Below are 13,789 nucleotides of genomic sequence, written 5' to 3' on the forward strand. Positions count from 1 at the left end.
AACATTAACGGAATCTTGAAACTAGCTTTTTATAATAGATTGGTATTTGAAAAAGAACCTTTCCAAGCAGCAATGTCTTTTAGAAATATGGGGCTGCATTGGAGTATCTAAATGTAATCCTTCTTGGCCAAGTGACTTTTTTTATCCTTTCCTTCTACTGAAGCCTCCTGTGTACCCCTCTAGCTGGTCCTGATGTTCTGCTGAACCCCTAGAGAGGAGACATATTTGAGGGGAATGAATATACTTTCAGGCAGCTTTGGCCTTTCTGAGAATTGCTGCCACTAAACATGTATCATATAAACAACAAACAAAAAATGCAGGCATACATGACCTTCACACTTGCATTCATACGCATTTGGACACCAAATCACACAGTTACATGATTCTCTCAAAAGAGGTAATGGAAGTGTGGGGTTCATGTATCTGTGTTGTTTAATGCTTACTGGCAGGTGTGTCTTTCAAAGTCTGGTCCGGTACCGGATATGCTTTCAGTCCCTAAGGATTGGCTGGCTATTCTTGCTCTACCAGGGTATCATGAGATGGAAACCGGTAAGCAACCCTGGCAGGGATAATTGGAAGAAATTCTCATTAGAGTTACAGAGTTGTGAATGAGAAAAGGGGCAAAAAAGACAAACCAGGATTTCAACCAGGTGGGGTTTTTTTGGTTTTTTTTTTGGCCATATATAGATTTACAGACAGTATATATAGCCCCCAAATTTAATTTTTCTACGGATTACACATTCATCAGTGATAATTATAACGTGAATTAGTGTTCAAAGTTATCCATCCAGACTATATAATTTCAGAGAGCTTTGCAAATAATAGCTTCCTTACTGTAAACATGTAACAGTGGTACTCACACATGAGGCACAGGATGCAATTTGAACTTTAAAAATGATGCTCAACTGCTTGTGTGTAGGACCTTCTTAAATTTTCCAGCAGCTGATGTCTCCTCCATAATTTTAGCAAGCTGCTAATTGAGGATAAAAAGTGAGGGAAAGGCATTTTACCTAATAAGAAGTTTGGTTTTATAGTCAATTTGCATATATACAGGAAATGCACATTTTGGTTTTCATACTGCCTGAAAGCACTGCATGTATAAGAGTCTCCCATGTAGAGCTTCTGAGCAACAACTGGATTTTGGGTGGTCAGAAGCTGTTTGGAAAAAGAAAATGAATACTGCAGAAAAGCTTGAGTTGCATTACATGAATTTTAAAAGACAGCTAGATTATTCCCAAGATACAGCTCAACCCACACTTAAGATGAATTTCCAGTGATGCTGAGTATAATCCAACATACAATTACACCTTCTTAAAGAAAAAGCTATTAGAACAGGACAATTCTTTTCAGATTAAAAGTGTCTGGTCTGGTGTTCGTAATATTTTGGGAACCCATTGCTTGTAGTAGAGTTTATAAAAGACAATCTTCAAATAGGCAATCTTCAAATAACATTACTGCTTTAGAGAGTTTGGGGACAGAAACAGCGGCAGTATAGAAAAACTTCAGCAGAATAAAAAAAAAATGACAGCAGCCTGTTTAAAGAAATGAATGTCCTCCATTCCTTTTCTCAAGTAGCAGTTGCCCTGTGACCAAATGATTAGCCTGTCATAGGCCCGTGAACCAGAGGTAGGTTTAGCAGGTTCTGACCAGTTCTGGAGAACTGGTGGCGGAAATTTTGAGTAGTTCGGAGAACTGGTAGTAAAAATTCTGACTGTCCCCGCCCCCATCTATTCTCCGCCTCCCAAGTCCCAGCTGATCAGGAAAAAATGGGGATTTTGCAGTATCCTTCCCCTGCCACGCCCACCAAGCCACACCCACAGAACCGGTAGTAAAAAAATTTGAAACCCACCACCATGAACCCTACATACCTAGAGAGAGATCTGAGTGGATAGCATTAGACACCAATGACAGATCACTTGGCTGTTAGCAATGTGTTTAACAGGAACTGGCCTGCTGCTTCATTGTGTTTGAATCATTCTAACATTGTAAAGGACACCAAGATCTAATTTACTTTGTGGGAATATGGAATTTTGCCACCAAGACAATGAATTCTGACCCTATGCATACTCAACATTTTAAAACGTTGATCCAAAGACAGTAGATTACAATACATTCACAGCCCTAAACCCAGTGTATTTATCATCCTACTATCTCTACTAATTTGATTATAAAAACAACAGATATTTAGAAGAAATAAAATGTGAATTAGGTATAATCTGTTACAATTAACAAGGGATTTCAGCAAATGTAACTTTGTGTCAGTTTTGTGTTTACTGAAATGCACTTCTCATTATGATTATGAATATTCAAATCAGATATAAGATATCATCTATCTATCTATCTATCTATCTATCTATCTATCTATCTATCTATCATCTATCTATCATCTTCATCATCATCATCAACACCATCATCAATCTACATTATCTATCTATCTAGTTGATGTTCATTAGGATAAACCCCTGCTTTTTCATTCTTTATCCACAGATGTCTATATGGGAAAACGGTAACTATAACTAACATATCAGTACTGCATTTTCAGCAACACACACATCACATACTTCTATGTTGTCTATTGTCTTTTTAAACCATGATTGGGAAGAATCTAGTGAAAGAATTAGTATTAGGATCATGAAATATGTTTCAGGAATGATTTCCAAAGGGTCCCAATATGAAAAACACTAAACATGCACAAGATTAAAAAAAAAATCTATATATGGCTCTATATTCATTTTCTAGACACTAACCAAAAGCTCCCAATTTAGCATTAACTTATACATTTTCTCCCATGAACAGCTGTAGCAGAACAGGTAGTCTCCAATAGAAAATAATATATGTAGCTCAGAGGTGAACTGTGGAATCCTTGATTCTATCTGATGGTTGTTTGCTTGCAGATGTTTCATTACCTAAGTAAATTGGTGCTCTCTGAATGCCTGACGTTCAGTGCCTGACAATGTTACCTAGTCTGGTAATGAAACAGCAGCAAATAGCCAAGCTCAGAGAGCAGCAAGGACTCCACAGGAAGTCTTCATTTCAAGAGACTTTTTTCCTTGTAAGAAGCCAATTGATTAAAAATAGTGATGAAACAAACTGGAAGGGAATGAAATGATACAGGGCTATTTCCAGGCATGAAATTCAGCAGGTTTTGACAGGTTCTGAGAACCAGTAGTGGAAATTTTGAGTAGTTTGGAGAATTGGCAAATACCAACTCTGGCTGGCCCCAGGGTGGGCTGAGAATGGAGATTTTGCGGTATCCTTCCCCTGGAGTGAGGTGGGAATGGAGATTTTGCAGTATTCTTCCCTGCCACACCCACCAAGCCACGCCACGTCGACCAAGCCACCCCCACAGAACCGGTACTTAAAAGAATTTGAATTCCACCACTGGCTATTTCCATTATAACATGAACAGTTTTCAGTGATAGGATAATTCCACTTGCTCTTTCCTGTGTTGCAGCTCCTCTGCACCCCGTCTCAAGCTTTGGAAGATCCCCTAATCCTCCAAAAGACTGGGCAGAACACAGGATTTTTCAGCAACAAAAGAATTGAACCAATAATGCCCCAGTGGAACCACCTTACTTTAAGGGGCGTGCATAAGAGCACAATAGTGCCTACCGTTCCTGTCCTATTGTTCCCTTCATTATATCAAATTAATATAGTTGATGCATATTTTTTACTTATATATTTTCTTCAAGACATGTTGTTTTATCTATGACAATTGTTTGTGTATACTGTTGTGACAAAAGAAATAAAAAAATAATAATAATGGTGCCTAGTTGTTGATGAAAGGAAAACTTTGGATGCAATCTGGATTATTAACCTAAGCAAGTTTATCTTGAAACAAAAATTTTATGACCAAAATTTAAAAAAAAACAGTGGAAACCAACATAATGCTTAACAGCATGGTTTTATCCTTCTCTAAAGAGTTGTTTTTAAAATATTACAATAAAAAGTATATTATATATGCAATCTGTGGATTGATCAGAGAGCTCTAGTTTGCAGGAGTGCAATTTTGCAGCATTGAAGTGTTTTTTCTAAAAAAAAAAACCAAAACAAATGTCCTACTTTTTAATAGTTTACAAAACCCAAACTAGTCATGGTAAGAATGGTTTTACCTCTAATCTGTACTCCCATCTATTTTTGCAAAAATACCATTTAAATTATATTTAAACCTATTATATTTTAGAATGACAGATGTAATCTTCCTTAATTTTCATCACATTTCAACACTGAAATGTTAGTCTCTGGAAAAAAAAGCAACAGCTAGTTTTGAAGACTTATTATTTTCTGTATCTTAATGGGTAACAGTTTCTTCAATATATTTCATAATATATTTCAGTGCGTGAAATTATACAACAGAAGAGGCTATTGTGTTCAAAAGTAAACTTTATAAAGTCATCTTGTGAATTCCATATAATGTAGCAAAGGACATGCAAATAAAAATTAGGCCATGAATGAAAATTATAATGGGTGGTTCAGAACTGTGAGATATACTGTAAACTGATAAATAAATTGTTGTTAAAAGAAAAATAGAAGAAACTTTCTCATGTTGCTGCTTTGTAAGTTAAATTGCAAATGAATTCAATTCATGATTATCAAAATTGCATCATTATTTGGTATAGGTAATTTTTATTTTTTTGGATCGTGGTAATATTAAGTATTAGTCCTAATCACTGCAAAATAACAATACAATGCATGTCTTACTTCTATGATTGAAATGCAGTTTGAAAAGCAAGATATAGAAGGTAGACCTTTATGATGTGTGTTCAACAAGAATGCAGAAGATGGCTATATATAGACTGTATATATAACACACATAGACACAAACCCTTTTATAAGCATTGTAACAATGTTACTAAAATGTACAGATAGATTTCACTAGTATTTTTTCAGCATTTTTCAACCATGAGAATTATTCAACCTCTATTACCCCAGAGTTACCGTAGCTCCTAGTATTGCCCTCCATCATATATATACCGCAAAATGCCTTGATAATATGATGGCAGTCAGATGTTTTAAATAAATAAGCAAAGTATTGTTCTAACTGCCTGAAATCTATGGACCTTTCAACTGGAAGGCTGGAATACTCTACAATCTGTCTGGATGAGAAGTGAAACATCTTCGAAGAAAAACCAGGAAATCCAGTTGCCTCTTGAAAAAGCATCTTTGGGACAACCATGACCTGGATGACTGAGAATCTGAGGTAGGAAATTTGTCTGGAAGACTGGGAGGGGCCTTTCGCAGCTCTCTTACTTTTATCTTCTGGTGCACCACATTGCAAATAAAAGGAGATGGAAGGGAGAAAATTCCATCTTGAGTATGTCTTCCTATAAACTCACTATAATTAGAAAGTTGTTTACTATCTTCTGCTCCTATTTATATATTCTTGGGTGTTGATTTTCAGTAGAAGTCATGTGGAACAACATTTGAAAACACATGTTACAGAAGATGCTGGGCGTAGATGCAATCCTGAACAGGGTGTAATGCGAGCTCCTTTTCATGAGAAAAATAAAGGTGGGGGAGGGGAAAGGAATGGAAACATAGAGATCCTTTCCCTGCCTTGTCTCATTTTCAAGTGACCACCCATTCCATCTTGGAATGTTAATAAAATGATCCCCACAATATCCCGTATCAGAAAAGACTTTGAACCCGGTGGAACATGTGCTTCTAAGGCTGCCTTGGAATGATGAAATCTATGTCCAGATAATTTAATAACCCTGAATCTCTCCCTTCTAGTATTGCTATGTTGGACTATTTTAACTCCTGGCGCAATAACATGAAATCATGTAACAAATTCAGTTTAAAGTAAAAAATAATCTGCAATTAACAAGCCAGGCCTAATCATGTCTGAAAAGTGCATAAATAAAAACTGCATAAAATGATAAGATAATGATGTGCCTCTACTAGTTTTTTGTGACATTGCCCTTGGCCAATATTTACGAAAGCTTGGGGGCAGGTGCCAATGGTGTCCTGCCTCACTAGCTTCATTCCTAACATGGCTCCCGAGTGACACCTATCCTGCGCAGGCTGCACTGGCTACCTGTGGCCTTCCGGGTGCGCTTCAAGGTGTTGGTGAACGTCTTTAAAGCGCTCCATGGCATAGGGCCGGGTTATCTACGGGACCGCCTGCTGCTACCGAATGCCTCTCACCGACCCGTGCGCTCTCACAGAGAGGGACTCCTCAGGGTGCCGTCGGCGCGACAGTGTCGTCTGGCGACACCCAGGGGAAGGGCCTTCTCTGTGGGGGCTCCCGCCCTCTGGAACGAACTCCCCAGGACTTCGTCAACTTCCGGACCTCAGACCTTTCGCATGAGCTTAAAACTCACTTATTCATCTGCGCTGGACTGGGTTAGTTTTTTAAGTTTATGGGTTTTTAATGGGTTTTTATTTTTAAATTTTAATTGTGGCCAATTTAATAAGTTTTTAAATTGTATTTTAATATTTATAGTGTATTGTGTATTTTTTTACTTGGCTGTGAACCGCCCTGAGTCCTTCGGGAGAAGGGCGGTATACAAATTTAAATAATAAATAATAAATAAATAAATAAATAAACAGTAAGCACGAATAATACTCTCATGTTGATAGAGGGCAGTCAATTGATTAAAGAGAGGTGCCACTGTATATTATAATACATATTCTTATCTAGCCATGCCGTATATAACATTGGAGAAGCTTCTGTGGAATTCAAGTCAGGGAGCCAGATAGTTCATCCAATAATATAATTAAAGAAGACAGGGAAGAGACAAGGAAAGGAAAAGAGTGATAGAAAGAACCTCTGTACATTATCTTGGGAATAAACAACCCAATAATGTTAGTAGAATATACAAGAGGTGAAATGAGGTTTGTGGCAGACAGGTCTGCACTGACCTGATTGAGAGTTCACAGAACAGATACCTGGCATGGTGTAGTTTCTCTGCATGTGATTAAAACTCACTTTTAGGTCAAGAAAAGGACAAATGTCATAGTCAAGGGCTTAATGCTGTGATTCCCTTTCTGATTCCTTTTCATTCAGCTAATAGCCTCTTACTGGTTTCTTAAGTAGAGATAATGAGAGAGAAAGTAATGAGGGAGAGTAGGGCAGGGATACATATATTTCCTTTCTTGTAATTCAAATATTATGGGTTTTCTCTCATCTTTTAAATATGATATGATCTATTGAGCAATAAGCTCAATATAGATATCTAGGGTGCCCAATTAAAACATATTCAAATGTGCATTTTATATATGCTCAAATGAATGTGCAAATATCATACAATATAATCATTCAGTCTCCCATTCAATGAGTGAAAATCCCGAACAACTGTCAAACTAATTGAGAAGCCTCTTGATTCATTTGATTAAATTCTGCCAATAATTGAATTAATTGTGGCTCCTATTGATTGCTATTAACTAATTATTTTCCTGTTTGATAGAAAACAGAGACCAAGTAGTGTGCCAAAATTCATATTTATTTATTAAATTTATATGCTGTCCATCTCACTTAGAGGTGACTCTAGGCAGCTTATAAACAGATAAAAGCAACAAAACATTAAAATATTGGTATTAACATAAAATTGACTTAATAAGTATAATTTTCAAAACAGTATACATATTTAAACATAGTTACTGCATATAATAACTTTTTTCTCAAATGGAACAATTGTTGGACACTACTGAATAGAAATATATATTTAAATAAAGCATTACTTTCTATTGCAATTTTTTCATTTAAAAAAAATTCGTATCTTATATAGGTTTTTGTAAGCAAATAGTCCTTGTGATGATTTTAAATTGTGCTTTCAGCATTTTTAACACATCAATACCAGAACACCTGTAGCAGTCTAGCTTATTACACTATTTCACAAATAAATTCATTTTTAGAAAATCAAAAGTTCATTTAAAAAAAAAATAAAACATTAATCAACATTAGAATACCTGTAACACTTTTCCATTGAATAATTGAGAGAAGTGATTTGTACATGATTCTGTTCGCAAAGTTAATCTGACATTGTAATTTTTTTTTTTAGAAAGCCACAAGAGTAACACTAAGGCCTTTCCAGGAATATATATATGTGGCAATGATTCATCCTTCTTCGGTAAAAATGACAGACCAAGTAATCAGTGGGAAACAGAAGCCTGAAATTCAATTGTAGAAGACTAGGTGTTCCATTCAGAAAGTCATATATTTAACTTTTTACAAATTTACGTTTAAGAAAGAATAAAAATGAGATAGTAAAAAGCAGCTTCACCTAAGGTCTCAGAGTACAGCTAGATACAACTTAATTGTAGTACTGAAGAGGATATTCAGCCATTTTATCAAAGATCCATTTCCTGCTTAGCTTACGAAAACAAAACAAATACGTGTCAACCATTGATTCAAAAAATGTGGTTTCCACTCATAATTGATACTTCTTGTTCTATCAAGCTTCAATTTTATATGTTATATATAAGGGGGCGTAGACATTTCAAATCACAAGTTCAAAAAACTCCCCTTAATTTCTATATGCTGCAAATATTGATCAATGCAATGTAAGCTAGATTTGAAGAAAGTGGTATAACATTGAAAAGAAATGTTGGTGTTAATTTGTAATAAATAGAACCTTTGCTGTTTCTGGGATGCTATACAAAACTTTTTACTCTTTCCGACTCACTTCTGTATCCAGATATCAATTTTCAGAAGTACCGAGGGAAATGTATATGTGCATGTATGTGTGCACATGCATGTATATCTATCTTACATTTACAAAACAAACAAAAGTGTCACTGGAGGGAAACATGATGCTTCCATAAAAATTAAAAACAGCCAAAAAAATGGCTGACATAAGTTAAAATAGCTAGATGCCACCACTGAAAGCAAAAGCAGGAGGTTACAAGATATTAGAGAAGGAATTAATGACAGGCACTCCTGCTAAGATGATGTTTATTGGGTCACAATAAAAAAGGGCTGAAGAATAACTCTCTACAAAGGATATATCAAATAATTATGAGAAATGAGAAGGTGTGGCAATATCCAAACTTAAAAGGACCAAATAGTACCAAATTTTGACAAAGATACTGAGTGAATAGCAGCATCGCTATTTTCTTAGATGTGAATTCTGATGCCCAGTTTGAAATGTCTGAACTCCTTTACATACAATGGTACAAAATCGAACTTGATGCATCAAAATGATACAAAAATTTGGGATACATTTTGGATGGGAACCATTTTATTGGGGTGGGGCGGGTACAAAAGTTAATATAGCTTTAAAAAATTGGAGAACAATGTTGCCTGAATTTGAAATCCAACTCCCACACTCCATTTACATTTGGACCCTCTTTGTGGAAAAGCAGAATTTTGCATAGAAGTATCTACCACCTTCAAACACAGGAATAGATTTGGAGTCATTGGATGGCATTTGAGTAGACCCACAAAAATGAAAATGGACCCATCCATTTTTTCCCACATGAAGATCACTCTACTTATTGCCAATTACTCCTGTATTTGAACCAGGGGTCTCCAACCTTGGTCCCTTTAAGGCTTGTGGACTTCGGAATTCCGGAGGCTCCGCTACCCTGATGGCGGTCTTTTTTTAGACCGCCAGCTCCGCGATCTCGTAGAGCTGTCCAGACAGCGGAGATCAGCTGTCTGGCGGCTTGAAATCTTCCCCTCGGGCGAAGAGGAGAAGGAGAGCATTCGGGCTGAAGTTGAGCCCCCTGGAAAGCCCCATAAATGATTCTGGAGGCTTGAGGGTGAAGCTCCTTCAAAAGCCTGGAACAAGCTCTGGATCCGGAGGCACTTCTGTTCCAACGAGCAGAGCTAAAGGCAGCGTCCACTCCTGCCATCGATAGAGATCAATGATTGGATTTTAAGGCAGGCGGAACGAAAACAGGAGTACAGGCATGTATGTATCAATTTAAACTTCCTAATTAGAGGATTTAGTTTGAAAAAAGAGAGATGAAGAAAAGAAAATGGCATTTGTGGATTGAAAGCGAAAGTTAAGGAAATGCCTGTTAGTTGTTGGCGTTGATGTTAATTGAAGAGATTATGTTAAAGGAATAAGGATTTGAATATATATATATATATATTTAATTCAAGAGGAGAAGAAACAAGATTCTTTTTCTTTTCTTTTTCCCCCCTTCCTTTTAAGTGAAAACTGTAAGTGAAGAAAGCGAAAGTTAAAAAGTTTTTTAATATTGCTTTGCCTAGAACTTTACTACTTGCTGGATTTGATTTTTATATGGAGAAATAAAGTGGAACTGGGAAGATTTATAATTGATTTAATAAAAGATTTGACTTTGGTTGAATATAAAACAAAAGTAAAATGGCTTCTGTGAAAGTTTTTAAGGAAGCTGGAGCTTCGTTAGCCCAACTTTGTAAATTACAAGACAAGTTGTACGAATTTCTCAAGGCTCAAATGTTGGCTCGGGATAAAAAAATTAAAGAAATTGAGGACAAAATATTGCAAATTAAAGACACTGTTGAAGCTGAGAATGAAGATATAAGAGAAGATCTGGTGACAGCAATTAAAGCTGCGGCTGAATACATAACAAAATTGGAGGGAAAAGTGAAAGGGATTGATCAAGCTAATTTGAACTTAAAAAGTAAAATAGAAGAATTTCAAATCAAGGTGGAGGATATAAAGCAGTTGAATGATAGATTTGAAGAAATTAATCAAGTAAATTTGGATTTTAAAAACAAAATAGAGGACCTCCAAATCAAGGCGGAAAGAGCAGAGGATGAACAGGTTTTATTGCAATACAGAGTTATAGAATATGCATTAAGAGTAAGAGGTTTGAAGGAATATAAAGAAGAGGCTCTGAAGAAGATTTTTGCAGAGGCCTTCGCACAGCTGATGGTACAGAGCCCAGTGGATATTGAAATTCAAATTGAAAAAATTTATTGTGTTAATTCATGGGTAGCAAAGCAGAGGCATTTACCAAGAGATATAGTAATTTATTTTACATCTAGGAAGATTAGGAATGAAATTTCGCAAGTTTCTTATAAAAATGGAATTGAAATATTGGGACAGAAGGTATTGGTATTGAAGTTAATTCCTTTTAAAATGTTAAGAAATAGAAAAGAATACACATTTTTGGTGGACCAGCTTAGAAATCTTCAGATACAGTATAGATGGAATGTACCAGTGGAATAACAGTAAATTATAAGGGAGTGAAATATTGTCTTAATACAGTTTTTAAAGCAAGAAATTTCCATACTAAAGTATTGAAGGCTGGATGTTTACCATTGTTAGGAAGTAAGAAGGAAGGAGAGGTGGGAATGGTTAAAGAAAGGGAGGAAGTAAAGCGAACACAATTTGAAACTGAGACTTTAATGTTGGCAGCAGAATTACAGAAGGTTGTGGGGGAGGATCAAAGCAAGATTGTAACTATTAAGAATAGAGAGTAAGAAGTAAATTGTATGTTAAAAGGAGCATGAAATGTTTAGGGAATGAAGAAGGGAAAGGATTTTAGGAATATTAGTTTTAGGTATATTAATTGAATATAAGTTAAATGGTTAATACCTTAAATTTTGGGTATGTAACTGTAGTAATGGTATTTGATGAAATATGGTGATAGTTTTGTAACATATAGTTGTGGGAATGTAAGTAAGTTTTTGAAAATGTTGGATTTATATGATTCAAATGCTGTGGGGATCAAAGCAAGACTGTAATTATTAAGAGTAGAGAAAGAAGTGAATTGTATGTTAAATGGAGTGTAAATGTATAAAGAATAAAGAAGAAAAATGATGTTACAAATATTATTTTTAAGTATGTTAATTGACTAAGGATAGTTTATTAAATGTTTGGTAATTTAAATGTTAGATATGTAATTGTAGTAATGCTATTTGACTGATGGAGCAACATCGAAAGATGGAACATTAATTGTGGCGTTGATGAAGATTGGACAGTAAAAACTATGAAATCTGAAAAAAATACATAAGTGGAGAAGATGGACTGTAATTTAAAATTGGACTAAAAGAAGAAATCTACGAAGGGGAGATTGTATTTGTATTGATGGAATTATATTTTCTTTCTTCGTTTTTATGGATAAGGGGAGTTAAAGTTTTAGAGAGGGATGGAAGTCTATGTATGATTAGTTTATTTTAGTTTGTGATTGTTGGTTATAATACCCTGTATTTGCTCTGGGAAGTCGTGGGGGGGAGGGAGGGAGGGGGAGAGGGTTGGGGGAGGAGGGTGGAAAATGGTATATGGATTGATTAAAAATGTACAGGTATGATGGAAGATATGTAACCAAAAAGCAAAAGAATTTGAAATGAAATCAGGGCTGCTCAAATACCACTTCAGACTGAACTGGTGGGAATAAGGGATTGGAAAGGGAGAGGAGGAGAGAGAGGGAAAGAAGGAAGTAGGATGGAAAGAAGAGAGAAGGATAGAAGAGGGGGAAATGGAGAGGAAGGGGAAGAAGAGAGGAATGGGGCGGGAGGAGACGAAGTAGAAAAGAGAAGGAGAGGGAGGATGGGTAAGTAGAAGAAGGTAGAGAAGGGTAGAGGAGAAGGGAAGGTTAAGTTAAGGAAGGAAGTGGTAAATGAGCAGGCCCGAATAGGTAACAAATGTAAGTTAAAAGGTGATGGATAAATGACTGTACATTAAATATGATGATAGAAAATAAAAATAAAAAATTTTTTTGGGGGAAAAAAAGATTTGTGGACTTCAACTCCCAGAGTTCCTCAGTGAGCTTTGCTGGCTGAGGGACTCTGGGAGTTGAAGTCCACAAGTCTTAAAGGTACCAAGGTTGGAGACCCCTGATCTGAACCACTTCATCAGAGACTTGAGTATAATAAATTGATTATACATAGAGGGTAGCTGCTTTCTGAGCTAAAATAGATGAAGATAACTATGCTCACTACAAGTCTCCCTTTCTAAGTCTTCAACGCATAATAGATGATGACCCTCTCGTTTCTAATAAATAAATTATATACATTATATACTATTAGCTAAGGATGTTTCAGACATTATGGTCTAGAGAGCTGGAAATTTCTGGAAAAGGCTTATAAAATGCACTCGGTGCCAATCATATCTTGGAGTGGAGTAACAAAGTTATTAGAATAATAATACCCCAAAGAAAATCTCTAGTATATTTCATAGGTGCTTTCTATTGTTCCATATTTCACAACCTGCAATTAATTATATCTATCAGATGAAGGCAAAAGCAGGGGAGAGAGAGGGACTTGTGAATTAGAATTTTTCATTGTTCCTCCTGTTTCTGAGAAACACATGCTGCAACCAATGATGAGTGTCAGCTGATGTCCTTTCAGCAGATTTGAATCTGTTTACTGTGTCCAAAATTAAGTATTTTTCTCTTAAGAGACAAACCCAAAGAAAAACTGCAAAACTCTCACAAATCAAAAAACATGTTTGAATGCAAGGGACTGCTGAATTTTCAGTAAACCATGTGAAAAATCCTGCAAGCTAGCTGTTAAAACAACTTTCTGATTTCCAATGTGTGTATGGTGCTTAAACAGCAAAAATTGGTATAGGTTACTTATGTCTTTTGATTTAGGGCTTCAATCTGCAACAATTCTTAACAAAAAATAAGGACTGTATAATATTTTGATTAACCACTTGTCTAGGAACTGGTATAGATTATATTACATCTAGTCATAATAATATTTTAAAGTAGATCTATTGAATAAAGACACAAGTTAATCAAGATCAAATAACTCTTAAAATCAAATTAACGTAATTTCAGTGAGCCTATTCTAATTAAAGAAAAGTCTAGATTCAATCTGTTTGTATTTATTTATTAAAACATGGAACTACTCCTTTCTTGCTTGAATCACTCAGATATGACAGGCAGGCAGGTGATAGATGAT

General features: G+C 35.7%; 1 long non-coding RNA gene across 1 annotated transcript in view; it reads left to right on the forward strand.

Annotated features, from left to right (window-relative positions):
- The window catches only part of LOC131188541 (uncharacterized), a 48,988-nt gene that overhangs the window by 30,376 nt on the left and 4,823 nt on the right, over window positions 1–13,789 (forward strand). The gene's annotated exons all lie outside the window — the stretch shown is intronic.

This window comes from Ahaetulla prasina, chromosome 1, assembly GCF_028640845.1.
Source record: "Ahaetulla prasina isolate Xishuangbanna chromosome 1, ASM2864084v1, whole genome shotgun sequence".
Taxonomy (NCBI): Eukaryota; Metazoa; Chordata; class Lepidosauria; order Squamata; family Colubridae; genus Ahaetulla; species Ahaetulla prasina.